Source organism: Peromyscus maniculatus, chromosome 11 (assembly GCF_049852395.1).
Source record: "Peromyscus maniculatus bairdii isolate BWxNUB_F1_BW_parent chromosome 11, HU_Pman_BW_mat_3.1, whole genome shotgun sequence".
NCBI lineage: Eukaryota > Metazoa > Chordata > Mammalia > Rodentia > Cricetidae > Peromyscus > Peromyscus maniculatus.
Window position 1 is genome coordinate 44,258,324 of NC_134862.1, and position 15,747 is coordinate 44,274,070.

At 52.6% G+C, this 15,747-nt stretch overlaps 1 protein-coding gene across 1 annotated transcript in view; it reads left to right on the plus strand.

Moving 5' to 3' along the window:
• Positions 1-1,231: 1,231 nt before the first annotated feature.
• The window catches only part of Syt2 (synaptotagmin 2), a 112,427-nt gene continuing 97,911 nt past the window's right edge, over positions 1,232-15,747 (plus strand). Inside the window, exon 1 of the mRNA XM_042258188.2 lies at positions 1,232-1,511. The gene's annotated coding sequence lies outside the window, so the exon portion shown is untranslated. The remainder of the gene's footprint in view (positions 1,512-15,747) is intronic.

Here is a 15,747-nt window from a genome sequence, read left to right on the forward strand (position 1 = left end):
TCCCTTCTGCTGAAGCAAGCTGACTTGGGGTGGTTTTAGAATTGTGACGTCATTGGAAGTGTGATCTGAAAGCCCCCCCCCCAGCCCCTGCTGCCTCTTCTCGCTCTCACCCCTGGGTCCCACCTGTTCTTCGCAGTCCCTCCTCCTTCAGCCATCCCAGCTCTCATTTTCTCAGAGAGCAAACGTGTTGAGGACTGGCCCCCAGCCCACTGTTTGGTATCCAAGAGAAAGGCAGGGTGCTACTGTCCTGTCATAAAAATCCACTCCAAAAGTTAAAGTGGGGGTTGGCAAGATGGCTCAGTGGGTAAAGGCACTTGCTGCCAAACCTGAGGACCTGAGTTCAATCCCAGGGCTCACAGTGTGGAAGGAAGCAATAACTACTGCATATTGTTCTCTGACTCTCTCTCTCTCTCTCTCTCTCTCTCTCTCTCTCTCTCTCTCTCTCTCTCTCTCTCTGTGTGTGTGTGTGTGTGACACACAGAATATACAAGTGTAATTTAAAAAATTAAAAATATTTAAAATTTGTGCAGCAAAGAGTTCTCCCGGTGCCCCAGCATCTCCGGGCAGGTTAGAGGTACTGCAATCCGCTCTCCCCAGGCTCTACAGCACAGGGAGCTGCTTTTGGCTCAGGGCCTCGGAGGTGGTTTCTCCCTCAGCAAACCAGATTGTAATCTCCACCTTCGCAGCAACGTCTTACACTTTTAGAAAACAAATGCGTGAGAAATCCCTCATTTAGTTGTCTTCCAATTTCCTCCCAGCTCCGGCTCTCCCCTCTTAAGGTCCATTTCAGCCCCGCATACCGTATTTTCACAGCTCCCACCCCGCCTCCCTCTTCCAGGACTCTCCTGTTCATTTATCTTTTGCGCTCAGAATCCCCACCATTCCCAGGGATCGCTATAGGTGGTGGGTGGCCTTACTGCGTGGGCAAGGGAGAAGAAAGGGGGTCTAGGGATCCTAAAATGGCTATGGGTGCGCTTGAGCCCAACTACTTAGCCTCCGCCTGCGGTGAGCGGTTGCGGAGGTCGGGAGGAAGCGGGCTCTTGGGAGCCAAGCCACCTAGGGTGGAGGGGACCGGGTCCCTTTGCCTGCCCTGCTCTCTCTGGCCCGGGAGCTGCCTCCCTGACCTTGACGGGAGGCGAGGCGGGGGCGCGGCGCCCAGCGTGCTGTGCACCGAGGACAGTCCCGCAGGCAGGCCCGCCCCGCACCTCCCGGCGCGAGCCCGCCCTCCCGCGCCGCCCGCCGGGTCTCCTCCCCTCACTGCAGCGCTCGCCGCGCTCGCGCTCGCCCATCGATCAGCCCCTCCCTCTGCCCGGGCGCAGACTGCTAAGCTCAGCAAGTCTTGCGGCAAAGGCACTTCGGAGCGGAGTTGGGCCCGGGGCGGAGCGGGGACTCCGCGCCCCCGGGGAACAAACGCCGCCGCTGGACCGTCGCCAGCGCCGCATCCCTGCAGCCGGTCTCTGCCTCCCGTCGGGGACCGCGGATCTCTCCTGCCGCGTCGGGGTCGCCCTCGGGTGAGTCCCTATCCCTACTAAAGTTTCTCCATCCCGGCTTCTGAGTCCAGGGGCAGAAGGCATCTGGTTCCTGGGGGTGGGCGGGGTTGCGGAAGTTTGGGGCGAAGAGGACCCGGCGCCCGCACCGTCCTTTAAGGGGAGTTTGCCGCGCCACCGGCTGGAGGGAGCCGGAGCCGGGGAGCGAGGAGCAAGATCCTCTGTGGGTTTGCGCCTGGAGCTGCAGGACGGAGGGGCCGAGGGTCCCTTACGCCCTCCGGCTCTGCTCCAGGCGTTTCTGGTCCCTGGACGCCCCCACCTGCGTCTTGCCCATCCCCCGCCTGTTTGCGCCATCTCTTTTGCCCCGGGTCAAGCTTTGGGGATCTGCGGTACCGACGTCGTGGGAGGAAAGGGGAAGGTCGCGCGTGCGAGGCTGGGGGGCCAGACTAGAATTTTGGAAGTGAGGTTGGAGTGGAGCAGTCTGGGACGCGACAGGGGTGGGGATGTGTGTGTGGGTGCGGGAGGGTGAAGATGTCCCTTCAAATCTCATGACTCAGCACCACCTAGGACGGCTTGTCGCTGCTCCAGCCCTGGTCCTTGGGGGGCCAAACAAACCCTTTCTCCTTTCTGGACTCTTCCATTTGCGTTTCTGACCCGCTCCTCTCACCACCACCACGAATTTTCTGTTTTAACTTAGAGGCTGCATCTTGTCCCTGTCTCATCCCATTAACCCTGGCGCTCTGTTTCTCCCTGCCTTCCCACATTCCACAGGTGCCTTTAGCGGCACGGGGTCTCCCCTTTGCACATCCCCACTCCTGAGGTGCTGGTGAAGGTCTCCTCTCTTGGCAGGCAGTGGAAGGAGCCGGAGCAAGGACAGAGGAGGCGCTTGCCAAGAAGGACCACTGCAGTGTGCAGAGGGCAGAGGGAGGGAGAGGGTGAGGATGGGGTGGACACGAGGGAAAAAACCCTTAGGTTTCAGGGGGCACCTGAAAGAAGACTGAGGTCAGTCTCGGGGAGCCTGGGGTAGGCGCTCTTCTTCCTCTGCTGTGGGCAGAAGGCGGCGTCTCGAATGTAATAGATTGTCCTCAGTACAGTCTCTAGCTCTTCCAAACCTGGGCACTTCATCACTCTGGTGCTGAGGAGGAGCAGGATCAGAGGCCCTCAGTCCTTCCAGCTACCCCCCCCCCCCCCATCCCCCGGCCCAGCTTACACCAAGTGTAGCCTTTCGGCTGCTTCAAAAATGTAGGAATGGACATGTCTGACACCCCTCAGGCCGAGCCAGAGGGGCAGGGGCAGGGCAGCTGTGACGCAATGGGACGTGCCTGGCAGACACTGCAAGCTTCAGCTGGTGTCAGGGCCCCAGAGGTGAGTCGGCGGCGTCAGGGGTCTGCACTAGACACACTGTGGCCTGATCTGGGGGTTTGCAGCCTCAGCCATTCTTCCTGCGCTCCTGGAGGATGGCCAGTGCCACCGGAACTGGGCTCTCCTGGGCTGCTTGGGCCTCTGCCTTCTTCTGTTCCTTGACACATCCTTGGTCTTAGGACTCCCTTTGGACCCGGGCTTCTTAGGATCTCATGGGCTTAATTTTCACGCTTTCCCTTCTGCACCTGGCCTGTGGAGGCACCAGGAGCCTAGGAACTGTGGAGGGGGGGGTACAGAGGTAGGTGTCCAGTTACCCTCTGGCGGAGCAGAGACCAGTCCCCTCGTTGTGAGTCAGCTTTGCTCAGCATCCACAAGCTTTCCCCAGCCAGCTTGGTATCCTTTTGGGGGGAGGAGGGTATGCAAACACATTTCTTCTTTCCGCTTGGGGACCTGGCATGCACACAAGACCAGGGGAAGAGAAAGGCTTTGGCATCTGGAGGTTGCCGCAGGAATCTATGACTCGCCTCACCTGTGAGTGGCATTGCTCTTCTCCTGGTCCCAGAGCACCTTTCCAGTGCTGGTCAGGGCCTCCTGACCATACTGCAGCTCATTTTAGCTGTTCACCATTTCCGGGTAGATGCCATAAGGCTGCCCCTCATACCGCAGAGATGGGGACAGGGGCAGGATAGCTGGAGAAGTCTCTTCCTGCTAGGCCACCCCAGTCCTCCTGGATCTGGGTCCATCTGACCTTGAGTGGCTTCTGCTCTATCTTTGTCCTACTCTGACTGTGCTCAGGGGAGGGGGGCTGGAGGGCATTGTGTGTGTGAAGCAGACTTCCAGGCAGACAATGAGAGCATGCCCAGGGCTGAGACACACTCGTGGATGACGGAGGGCCGAGTTGAGGAGAATACTGCTTCCTTTAGCTTTGGGATTTGCTAGGTAGACATTTCTGGTATTAGACATGTTCTAGCTAAAGCTAAATGTGCTTGTCTTGAGGTAGCTATCATAGACATCTGTCTAGGGTGCAAGGGTATTGTTCAGGGAGCAGAGTGACCAGCCTCTGTTGCTACAGAGGGCTTGGATACAGCTGGTGGTTAGAACAGGAAGCACAATGCAGAGCAACAGAAAACCAGGTGGGCTTGGGTTCTAATCCCAGGGCCAAAGTAATGGCTGGTCTTGATGGTCAGCCCGACTGCGTTAAGAAACTCGTAGGACATCAATGAGGTACCCTTTTAAGTGCTATCTATGAGAGTGTTTTCCAAAGATTAACTGAAGGGGACAGACGTGCCTTGGATATGGGGGACACCATCCTATGGACTGGGGTCCTGGACTGAGTTAAAAGACAACCAAGCACTTCCCCCTGCTCTCTACTTCCTGATCTACCCATGTGTATGTTCTCATACATACAGCCACATGCTGTTCCTGTCCCCATGCCCTCCTCACCATGATGGACTCTATCCCCTGAACCCGGAGCCGAAAACCAAACCAACCAACCAACCAAACAACCAACCAAACAACCAAAAACAAACCCAAAGCAACAAAACCCTCCCTTCTGTTCCTTTTCGTCAGGTGTTGGTTACAGCGAATACATTAATTATGAAGTGTGTGGCCACACTCATGTATGCAACAGGATTTTGTTAGACGAACCCCCTTGGTGCCATTGCTCCAGGCACTGTGGATGGATGTAGCAATGAGCACCACAGACAACGGTCCTGCCATTCTCCCCGCCCCCCCCTTTTTTAAGTCAGGGTCCCATTTAGCCACAGACGATCTTGGTCAATCCTCCTGCCTTCTACTTTTGACCTTCTGAGTGCTAGGGTTTGGGGGGTATGCTACCACACCTGGTTTATACAGTGCTAGGATTGAATCCAGGGCTTTGTGCATGCTAGGCAAACACTACCAACTGAGCTACGTCCTCAGCCCTAATCCCTGCTGCTCTGGATTTTGCAATCCAGTGGACCTTAGCGAGTTACTTAGCTACTCTGATCATCAGTTTCCACAATCATTCAATATTCCCTGTGGCTTTGTTGTTGTTACTCTTTTGAGACAGGATTTTGCTATATAGCCCAGGTTGGCCTTGAACTCACTATAGAGCTCAGGCTGGCCTCCTGATCGTCCTGCCTCTGCCTCCCCAGTGCTGGAATTATAGGCTCGTGCCCCACTTGGCTATTACTATTTTGTCATTGTTTTTTTGTGACAAAATTTCTCTGTGTAGCCCTGGCTGTCCTGGAACTTGCTCTGTAGACCAGGCTGGCCCTTAATTCAGAAGTCCGCCTGCCTCTGCCTCTGGAGTGCTGCTATTAAAGGCGTGCGCCACCATGGCCTCGCTAACTATTACTTTCTGACAGTCTGTTGTGTGCCATGCTAGGTGACAGGCATTCGGATGAGAATGAAACGTACCTGGCTCCCACACTGGTGATCACTGACGGCCACACAACTGAAGAAATAATCGTGCCGGGAACTCACCACAGCTGTGACGAATGCCATTGGTGGGAGCCTATGAATAGTGACTTGATCAGGCCTGAAGTCTTAACACTTGCAGGGTATAATGTGTAAACACTGCTAACACTGTCTGCACAGTGGTCCATGGCTCCCTGCACTGAGGCAGCCTGACATCCCCATGTGAGCATCCACACATACAACTGATTGGTTATTCACCATCTGCTCTGCCGGAAGCCAGGCCAGGAAATGGAAAGTCAGCCCTGGACTCTCTCCGTGTCCAGGAGGCCTGTAGTAAATGACATAGTTTAAGTGGAGAAATGCCACATAACAACATTTTTCCCCCTCTGAGGCAGTATAGCGACTATGAACGGATTGCCTGGGGGCCACCCGGCTCTACACATGCGCTGGCTTTGGACAAATAATTAAACTCTTATTTTCCATCATCCCACTTGTAGAATGGAGCTAAGCTTTCTGTCCCCAACATAGGGTGCTGGGGGGGGTGTTAAGTGAATGACAGCCCAGGTGAGAGCTGTCTGAGTAATTTTTAACCCCGTCAGCCGGTCCTGTCCTTGTCCACAGACAGAGTTGGTGCCATTCCAGCTCGTCTTCTCTCCCCATCTCAGGCAGTTCTGCTGGTGCCCAGTGAGCTGTTTCTTGCCAGAGCTTCATTTCTGGGAAGGGCTTATTGTCCCAGCCACCCTTCATTTCCATCTCTGGAGCAGACCGTTCAAAGAGGTCACTGGGGTGATGGGTGACTTTGGATCCCGGCCTCGAGGGACTGGAGCAGTCTCTGAATCTGGACTTTGGGGAGCCTTCAGCTGCTAGCCCCAAGAGTCAACTCCAGGAAGGGCTCCCCAGACGCACGGCGGTGAGCAGAGCTGCTGTGGGAGCTTCCTCCCTGGGTGGTCTCCAGCTGCTGAGATCCAGGATTCTGGATGACATTTAGGAAAGCAGGGTGTGCCTGGCAGGGCCCTTTGTAATGGCCACTGAACCTCCCAGCATGTGGTTTCCAAGTAGCCCCCCGGACAGTTCTTGGCCATTTCTTGGGTGGCAGCGGAACTCAGCCCCACCTGTCTCCCAGCTGTCCAGAAAGGGCTGTGTTAACTCCAGCCCCTCCATCTTGGAGCAGCTGTGGTGGGCTCCATTTGACACTGAAGAAGCAAGGGTTCTTTCTCCTCTATTTTTTATTTGGAGGGACTAAGCAACTCTCTGGAAGACAGTTGGAAAGATTCCAGAACACCTGGGGGGCCCCATAGCACCCAAGAGGAGCATTCATGATAGCCAAGGTAGGGTGGCTAGGCTACCAGGGCCCGGGTCGGCTGCCCACCAGCTCCAGGATCCTCAGTCCTGGGAGCCGGCTTCCTGCCTCTCTGCCCCCTGCCAGAAGTGATGGGCCCAAGCATGCGCATGAAGCAGTCCGGGCCCCTTGGAATCAGGAAGGCTCCCTTTTTGGCATTTGACAGGGCAGGTGCCTCTGAGCGGGGCAGGGAGTCCTCGGCCATGGAGAACCCTGTCTGGGCGGCCTATAATTGGGTTGATGTGGTGGCTCTGGGGCGGCAATTAGGGAATACTGCAATTAGAGGCGGAATTTTCCCATTACCACTTCCTGCCTCTTAATAGTGAGTGCAGGTGGGACTGTGAGCACAGCACTGGGGAGTTGGGGAATAGAAATGAACAACCGGCTGGGATAGGGTGGGTCTGGGAGGGGTTTAACCCTTTCCGTGCTCTCACACTTGGGGTAACAAAGGGGTGATTTGGTGGTGATGCGACATGGGGGCAAGGAGGCCTTGTGTTGTGTTGTAATAGCTGAGGTAGAATCACTTGAGCTCATTTTGGGCCTCTGTGTGTGTGTGTGTGTGTGTGTGTGTGTGTGTGTGTGTGTGTGTGTGTGTGTACTCATGCGCGCACACGCGTGTGTTTTAGTTAGGGTATTGCTGTGTAGCCCTGGCTGGTCTTAAATTGGGCACTCCTCCTGCGATTTCCAGGCTAGCCAGGGCTACATAGTGAGACCCTACCTAAAAAAAAAAAAAAAAGTCAATTTTTAACTGACACAGAGTAATTGTGCATACTTATGGGGTATAGTGTGGCGTCTTAATATATATAAGTGTGGTGCTTAGAAAAAGATCATTGGCCCATCACTTGCCTCAGATATTTATTGTTTGATTGTTTGGGATTTTTTGATTATCTGGGACCTCCAGACAGCCTCTGCTCCCCAAGGGTTGGAAAGTTTAAGAAAAATAGCTTTTCCATTATCGTTGACTCTGGTCCGAACTAATGGCCTAGATGTATTGGGCATCTGCTTTCGGCTTTGAAAAGTAACTGGGGAGGTTTTAATGCATTTATAAAAAGGAAGTTCTTGATATGTGGCCTCACCTTCTGCTGCCCAACCATAGCTTCCTGGAGCAGAGGAAGCCTTGGAGGCTGCTGCAGGGCCCCTGAAAAGGGTGCTCCATGTCTCAGAAGTCCACACTCCCCTGTGTCTTTTGGGGAAAGCATATTTTAAAAACACACAGTCCTTCGTGTCCCATCTTCTTCTGGCCTAGCTTCCCATGTTCACAGTCAACCATGGATCCCTTTGTGCCACACAGCTAGAGCAGTCACAGGCCCCAGTGAGGGACCTAAGATCACATGGTGGAAGGGATGGAGGCCTGAAGGAGGAGAGAGCCACTCACCATCCAGCCACAGCTCAGGCATGGAGGGAGGCCACGTGAAAACCTATCGGAACTGAAACCGAACCCGGCCTCCCCACTGGAACCCAGAGAAGTTAGAGGTAACCCTCTAGAGCAGGGGCTGGAATTCATATGAGCAGGCGGTGTGGAGTTAATTGGTGGGGGAGGGCTCCATCTCCCGGCGTTACCTCCCGTGAGGAGAAAAGGCATCACTTTAATAAGGCCGCCCGAGTTCCAAATCAATCCTGGCATTGCAGGAGGCGAAGGGGGAAACACAGGCACGAAACTGGATTAGCTCTTTGATGCTGGGAACCGTGCTGGCTGTGGTGGGAGGCAGAGAAGGGAGGACTGAACCTGCCCTAGAGTTCTGAGGCTGTTAGGGATATCTGGCTCCCACCCCACTTAGTCCTCTGCTGGTGAAGGGGTGGCAATGTGCTCAGGGGGAGGAGCCAAGGCTCTCACTACTGCCAGGCTTGGAGATGTCCCTCGGATTTCCCTGGAGTGGGTGTGAGATCCCAAGCTCCTCAGTGGGGGAGGTGATGGGAAAGAGGGAGAGGAGATGCTTGCCTCACCCCAGCTGTGCCCCACAAGTGCACATTCTGAAGATCCAGTACAAAGGGAACACATGTGGCCAGGAGTTGGGGTGAGGGCTGCTTTCCACTTCCATAGCTTCAGAGCCCCCCTTGGAGAATACAGCTAAGAACACAGGGGCTGCTGCGGCCACCCCCCCCACCCCCCGGGACGATCACACAAGGTGCTCCATGATAGCGGCTCCCAGACTGTGCTCCCTGGGGGAGTCCCCAAAAGTTTTCCAGAGGGTTCCTTTAAGGCAGTCAAGGCAGTTTCAGTAATAGCCCCAAAGTGCTCAGCATGTTCGAAAGACTGCTTTGATGCTAAGGCAGTGGTGGATGAGGACGCTGATACTTCGTGTGGGTCGAGGCTGGGGCTGCACCAAACTGTCCTGGCCGTTGTACTCTTCCCCGAGACATGCTAAACAAATCATCAAAGAAGGTCTTTGATGAAGCAGTCAAGATGCTGATTTCACAAAACCTGGACCCTGGAAGGAACACACCTTTTAAAATATTTTCTGAAATGAATAGGGTAGACTATACAAAGCACTTCTGTCCACTGCAGTGGGAGCAGAAGCCCAGCCGCCTGGGCATCCATTTGAGTTACCAGCTGAACTAGCCACTCCTTTCATGGACCGATGTTTTCACTTGAGAAAATGGCTGAGAAATAGTCACTCAGTGTGAGAGTTGAGTGGACATTTCTGCAGAAACAAATGGATTAAGCCTATCATTTCAAGAAAAGCATCCAGCGATGTCTGTTACCAATGGTGAAACTCAAACCTTCAAGCAAAAGTTAGAATTTTGGAAAACATATCTGTTGTCATGAAAAGGACTCATCAGGTCGGAACAGTGGGAATTTAATAGATGAGTGGTTAATATTAGTGAAGTTCGTCAGCATTTAGAAGAGCTACGCTACTGAGCAAGATGCTGTCACTGAAGATAAATAGGAAGCTCTAGAACCATCCTCAATCTTCCACTGAGTGCAAGGTCGATTCCATATTGCAGTGATCCTAGAAACCGCCCCATGGTAAATTTTGATGTCGTCTCAAGGAATATCTGCAGTGATTTGAAAAACTTTACTAAATACTCTTCCCTCAGCCAGGTGTGGTGGTGCACACCCATAACCCCAGCACTTGGGAGGTGGAGGCAGGAAGGTCAGGAGTTCGGGACCAGCCTGGACTACATGCAACTCTATCAGATAAATAATAAATAAAAAGAAAATGGGGCTGGCAAAATGGCTCTGTGCATGAAGGTACTTGCCACCAAGCTTGATGATTTGAGTTTCATCTATGGGACTCCCATGGTGGAAGGAGAGAGCAGACCTCTGAAAGTTCTTCTTCGGCTGTCACGTGAGTACCACGTGATACATGCCATTCCCCTGACAATAAATAAAAGTCAAATACCCTGTGTGAGTTTGAGTCTTCCTTCTTTCCTTCCTTCCTTTCTTTTTTGTTCATACCCCTTCACTGTGATAGACTGAACATGATCTGGGATGGGAGATTTCAGTCCCTTCCAGTAAACCAGGCATTGAAAAAAACCTGGACATATTTCTTATGAGATAACACATCTAGATGTTTTTCATCTTAGGAAACATAGTCTTATTGAAATCTATTGTGTTCACATGTAACAGATTGTTCTTTTTTTCTTTTTAAGATTTATTTGTTTATTATGTATTCAAAACAGGGTGCCAGATCTCATTACAGATGGTTGTGAGCCACCATGTGGTTGCTGGGGATTGAACTCAGGACCTCTGGAAGAGCAGTCGGTGCTCTTAACCTCTGAGCCATCTGTCCAGCTCCAGATTGTTCTTGTCAGTCAATAATGGAATAGTTTCTCAATCTGGAGTTCTAATATGGAAACTCTAACCTACATAAGTGCATGTTGTGAATTGGGTCCTCATTAGGCTAGTGTTGAGCCACTGCCCTTAGGGTAGTCTTTGTGGGAACTGGGCACACAGAGAAGGGTTTCCCAAGATTTAGTACCTCAGAGAAGAAGTTAGGTATGTACTTGTGTCTCAGATGTCCCAGTCACCTGGCGGCCTTGCTGGGCACCCTGCAAAGAAGAGTGGGCAGAGCCAGAGCCAGCCTGTTGGGAGAGCCTTAGGGCACCCATTCATTCCACAGGCCTCAGCTGGCCTCTGGGGTTCAGGCCCTATCCCATGGCTGATCTTGTTAGAATGAGGGAGGGGGATTCAGGATCCCCCTCAACATCTCAGCCCCTGTTCTCCTAGCTTAACTCTGCCTTGATCTGCCTTACATATTGGAGTTCTTAATATTGAGTTTCATTTAAGCTGTCTTATCTTTAGAACAAAGCATAAGTCTTTGTTCTAAAGATAAAGCCCAAGTCTCAGAACTTGAGGCAGGAGGGTTGAGAGTTTTAGTCTAGCATGGGTTGCATAGTAAGTTCCTGAATAAAAAACAAACAACAACAACAACAAAAAAAAAAAAACAACCCAAAACAAAACAAAAGGGGAGACGTACAGTCTGCAGTGATGCGGTCAAGGTGCCCCAGGGGGCAGTTGCTGTGGCTGGAGGTGTTTTAGCTATGATGCTGGGTGCTGGCACGCTGGGAACTCAGCGCACGGTCACAGGCAGGTCCACAGGCTTTCCTGCTCATTCTGTCTTTGTAACAAGCCTCAGCCCTGCAGAGGTAACATTTACAGATCTGAGCTCTGCCTATTTGAAATGTCGGAGTTGATGGCTTTTAGTGTATTGGTAACATTGGACAGCCATCATAATCCAGTGTTAGACCCCATGATATTTCACCCCCTACAGAGGCGGATAGTCTCCGAAAGGTAAAACAGGCCCCTGGGGTTACCCTGCTGGTGGACAGCCTCCAGACCAGTATCCAGGTCAAGTGTGCCTGCCTCAGTGCTGTGCTCCTAGCTGCCGGCCTTAGAGAAGATTGGGTTGTCTCTTGCGTGGGGACTGTGGACAAATGCCACCCCCGACTCCCCTGGCTGGGGTCACAGGGATTTATCCCAAGTAGGTCTTGTCCACACAGTTCTAGGGATGCTGAGGGGGATGCCCTGAACTCAGCCCCTCCCAGGAGTAAGGTTCCAACAATAGCCCCATGGTTCTTCCTTTGGCCTAGCTTACAGGAGCCCCAAAGCTCCTCAAACAGACCCACTGAAGGTCTGAGAAGTAAGATGCCAGGAAGTAGAATTTATCTGTTTTGCTGGTAACCCAGGATGGAGAGGAAGTTCTTTCTTGTGTCTAGCCACATTTCTTCTGCTGCACTGAACACTCATTTCCTCTTCCTGTACACCCGTCCTTCCCTGCCTGCCTGGCGATGCGGGGAGCCATTGCACATGGGAAAAGCTGAGAGCCAGAAGCAGTTATGGACTCATCCCACTTAGCCACACTGAACTTAAAATTTATCTCCCTCATCTCTGAGACTCAAAGAGAATTGTTCTTCCTGTGGGAAGACCAGGTAGGCTTCATGTCTGTCCCATGGCGTTTGTGGCTCTGGCCCAGGGAATGGGGCCAGCTGGTCTAGGAAGGATGAGTGAGGGCAGGTTGGAGAGGCTGGGGAGGACAGCAGAGAGCTACCCCAGGTGAGGGTGTGGCGGAGAGGGAACTTGCCTTTCTCTCTCTCTGCACAGGGCCGGGCTGTTGCTGTTGACGGGCCTGGCTTGTGGCCCCTTCCCAGCCTGGCAGTCTTCAGCTGCGCTGACCCCAGTGCACCTCTCTGGGGGCTGTTCCCAGTGCTGATGGGGATCAGAAAGGGGGAAAGACCGAGACAGCAGAAGACGAGGGAGGTGTACTTCCCTGGGTGACAGTGGCCACTTAGGTCAGTGGTTCTCAACCTGTGGGTCTTGACCCTTTGGGAGCCAAATGACCCTTTCACAGGGGTCACATATCAGATATCCTGTATACCAGATATTTACATTATGATCCATAACAGTAGCAAAATGACAGGTATGCAGCAGCAAGGAAAACAATGTCATGGTCGGGGGTCACCACAGCATGAGGAACTGGATTAAAGGGTCACAGCATTAGGAAGGCTGGCAACTACTGACTAAGGTGATTTGGACTTGTGTGGGGGGGTATGCTGAGACCCTGCACACTGTCCCTTGTGGGGGTCCTGAGTCTTCTCCCTTCTGGTACCCCACTACACTTCTCCCTCTTCCTGGAAGCCTTTTGTGGCTCTGACCCTGTAGAGCAAGGTGGAAATCACCAGTGAACTTGAAAGTACTCAGAGGCAGGGAGGCAGCCTCACCAGGACAGGTTATTATTATTTTTTTAAAGATTTATTTATTTATTATGTATATAGCATGTATGCCTTCATACCAGAAGAAGGCGCCAGATCTCATTACAGATGGTTGTGAGCCACCATGTGGATGCTGGGAATTGAACTCAGGACCCCTGGAAGAGCAGTCTGTAACTAGAGTTTCCCTTCCTTGCCCACAGTCAGGACAAATCTTTGTCACCTGCCAGTCCCACAGCCGCTCAGACCCAACCAAGTAAACACAGAGACTGATATTGCTTACAAACTGTATGGCCATGGCAGGCTTCTTGCTAACTGTTCTTACAGCTTAAATTAATCCATTTCCATAAATCTATACCTTGCCACGTGGCTCGTGGCTTACTGGCGTCTTCACATGCTGCTTGTCCTGGAGGCGGCTGGCAGTGACTCCTTCTGCCTTCCTGTTCTTTCTTTTCTCCTCTCTGTTAGTCCCGCCTATACTTCCTGCTTAGCCACTGGCCAATCAGTGTTTTATTTATTGACCAATCAGAGTAATTTGACATACAGACCATCCCACAGCAGTCAGTGTTCTTAACCTCTGAGCCATCTCTCCAGCCCAGGACAGGTTATTTTTAAATTATTATTATTTTTTTGCTTTATTGGGACAAACTTGACAGACACTGCAGATGTCCAGGATGTGTGATGACCTGGTATACATGTACACTGGGTGACATTTATCACGTAAATCAACACATGGCCATAAGGTGATCCTGTGGGGGCCGAGGAAGATGCCCATGATGCCCCCAAGACTCCCAGTTCTGGGGCACGCGGTTCTTGACCTTCCTCTAAAACGAGCCAGACATATTTCCAAAACAGCCCTCTGTAGTGGTTCAGCCAAGCCCTCTTCGCTGAAAGCAACTTCTTGTTTGGTTCCTGGCACCCAGCAGCATTAGGTGGGGGGGAAGAGTCACACTCCCTCAGGCATGGATCTGCACACCCACGCCAACACGTGTCCGTGTCATTAGTGTCGCTTTGGGCAAGGTGCCCACGGGCTGTGCCACCTCCCTCTAACACCTATTGGAAAGGGACAATGAACTTGAACCTGAGACCTAATCGCTAGGTCAAAGGAGACCCCTGGTCTCACACTGTCTTCCTGCCCATGTGCTGTCTTCTGGCAGGAATCCTAGGCTGGGGTCCAGTTTGGGAACTGGGTAGTTGTGTGTTCTCCTTGTAGACTGTGGACCTCTGGTCCCCAGCAGGCCTTGGCCTTTGTGGCAGCTACCACCTGCTGTTAGGAGCCAGTGCCTGGAGCTGGCTCAGCTGTAGCCATTAGTGTGGAAAATTCAGAGACTGTGAGGGCCTGTGCTTCTCAGTAGTTCTGTGGACGGTGAGTGATTGTGTGTTGGGGAACAAAGTCTGGAGCTTCACTTACTGCCCTTGGTGGCTGAAGTGGTGGAGGAGACTGGGGGGAGGAGGCGGGAGTGTGGAGGTGTGTGGACTCCTGGAATTGTTCTGGCAGGACAGGCTCACCCAACCTTCCTGCTTTGCCCCACAGCCGTAAGATTCTTCTCTGTCCCCAGAGTTTGATAGAGAAGGACAGGTCAGCAGTGATCCTTGTTCTCTGTCTCAGGGGTGAAGACAGAGGAGCGAGGCCATGCTGGTGGCCCCTGCAGCTCAAGGAACTCGATACGTTAAGCAAAAACTGTCCCACAACTGATTAACTGTGGGGTTTACAGTGGACATACAGAGAGGACTCTGGCATCCCCGGCCTTCCCTTGTGTTGGGTGGGATTCCCGGAAGTTCTGAGCTTGGACACAGGATCTGGCTGTAGAGTCTAGAGTTTCTGGCTCTGCCTCTAGCTCTCTAGGCATCACTACTTGTCTCCATTCCTCCCATAGAAGCGAGGACACACAACTAGAAAAGTCCTGGTGTGCTTTCCCAGAATCCCAGAAAATGCCTCAGGTTTCCAAAGGCCAGTTGTAGGTTTTATCCAAGATAGCAAGAGAGGAATTCTAGAATTAGCCACTCACCCCAAAGAGCAAATGAGTTGGAGGAGAACATCCCAGAACCAGGGAATCACAGGCCTTTGACTGTGCGCGGATAATGCACATGGCAGACGAGCCCCAGAGTGGCTGGGTGCAGGAGGAACACCAGACTGCCCTTGCACCAGGATGGAATGAGAGCAGTGCTTGCAAACGGCAGCAAACAGAGTTTAGGTTAGATAATAGGCAGCACGCATTCTCAGAGCACCAAGGAATCTGACAACTGATTGAAGGGGTGTGGTAGCATCGACCTGATGTTTCGGGAAAGCAGGGAGAGCATTTCTGAGAGAGATGCTTGCAAGGTGGCAGTGGCAGCCATGGCCTCACAAGGCCTTCCTCAGACAGTCCATGAATCTCTTCTTGCTTTGCAGCTGAGGTCAGCGCCGTCTGGATGTCTTTGAGAGGAAGATGTCAGGTCCTCCTGGCAGGGAGATTTTTCGCATAAACTATGCCCAGTTCACATCTCTCCATGACACGTGTGGCTAACTGCAGCTGTCACATCAGTCAAGTTGAGCCCAATTACACCTTTGCTCTCTTGTCCTGCCGTGACATAAATATGGCGTCTGAGAGCCATATTACTTGCTGGTGGTGGGGGACTGGGGCAACTGGCTTTGGAGGTGGTGGGGTGACAGAGATTTATGTTTCAGACCCAGGGACAAGGGCAGCAGACGGACTCTTTGAGCGTGTGGGATTGGGTGGCCAGTGCTGCTGTCCACTCAGGGGGCCCTGAATAGTTTATTTTTAGACCAGCAGATGCTCTCTGAGGGTCTTTTGTGCCCTTGGGTTCCTTTTTTAATTGCTCCAGTGGTCCCAGGCTTCTCGCGTGTGCATGGGTCTACCTGCAGACGTTGAAAGGGCCAAGGATGCACAGCTGCCTCGCTGCTGCAGCCCAGGCTGTGCACCTGTACGCATGATTGATGATGTCAGGGAGTTGGTGACAAATCTATGGCATGGGAGGCCTCAGGCACCCGAAGAGGAGCTGGCAGAC